Below are 1,323 nucleotides of genomic sequence, written 5' to 3'. Positions count from 1 at the left end.
TTTTAAAAATATCATTATTTTGAATTTTCTACAGAGTGTATGAAAGTTATTACAGGAGAATTCAGAGTTGGAAAACTTCCCTGAGATTTTTAGCCACTGCTTTGACTCACCAAGGAGGAAGCAGCCCGTGGACTCACTGGTCACTTAGGACTCTCCAGATCTCTCTCTTTCATGCTTAGCTCCAGTGTAGGGTTTTGTTTTTGTTTTTGTTTTTTGAGAATAATGGATTCCAAAGGTCACTATCTTCACAGCTTTGGCCAAGACAACCCCCTCTCCTCTCCCTACCCATGTCATCATCCACAAAACCTCTTTCTTTCTGGTACACAGACCATGGGATTTCCAGATTAAACCAACACATGCCTTCCCTGTTCTCTGATGCTCAGGGAGTGGTGGTGTGAAGCAACAACTCCCATTCCTTCTGAAATTATGGGAGGGATTTTCCTTGATTTTTAGTAATAAAGGAGGGAAAACCCCTTATTCCATAAAATTTTAAGCAATTCCTTTAGAATTTTTAATAAATGATGTGTTTTGAGTGACTTGCCATTTGCCGTTTAGTGACTTGATGTTTGTGAGTGACAGTGCCTGTTATTTGGTCAATACTTGTATTTTCTAGGAAGAGGTCAATTAAGCCAACAGGGTTAAAATGAAAGTACCTTAGTTAAAGATATTTATCTTCTTAAAGGAAATGCGAGTGATTTTAGCTGTTAATTCAGTGGCTATGAAGTAATGGGTCTATTCACTTAGGAACAAAATGAGCTTATTTCACTTATCCTTGAAGCATTTACAGAGTCTCCCAGTTTTGTTTTTTTTTTTTAATGTTTCAGATTTTTTAATGTGAGTTTAAATTTGTTCTTTTCACATTGTGTAAATTTAAGGTGTGCTGAGTGTTACTTCAGTAGACTAGTGTATCATAGTACAGTTGCCATTTTAACACCCTTTAGCACATCACATACTTACGCTAAAATATTATTGTCTACATTCAATATAATGTACTTTAGACCTCTATAGGTCTAAAGTTTTTTAGTGCTTGTGACAAGTTTGTGCCTGGAACACCATCAATCTTATCCCCTGTGCTCCCACTTCTTGGTAACCACCATTATCTTCCTTTTTTAAACAGGTTTGACTTTTTAGATTCCACATATTATGCAGTACTTGTCCTTCTCTGTCTGACTTATCTTGCTTCCAATTCTCCCAAATTCAATACATAAACATAAGACAACTCCAACTGGAATACCAACAATGTACTTTTTAGACAATTCAACAAGTAATTTTAATTTTCACACAGAAGAAGAAATGCCTGAAAATAACAAAAGAAATACAAAA

This window comes from Bison bison, unplaced genomic scaffold (assembly GCF_000754665.1).
Source record: "Bison bison bison isolate TAMUID 2011002044 unplaced genomic scaffold, Bison_UMD1.0 scf7180017845436, whole genome shotgun sequence".
NCBI classification, from domain to species: Eukaryota; Metazoa; Chordata; class Mammalia; order Artiodactyla; family Bovidae; genus Bison; species Bison bison.
The sequence above is the reverse complement of the archived record's forward strand: the minus strand, read 5'-3'. Positions refer to the sequence as shown.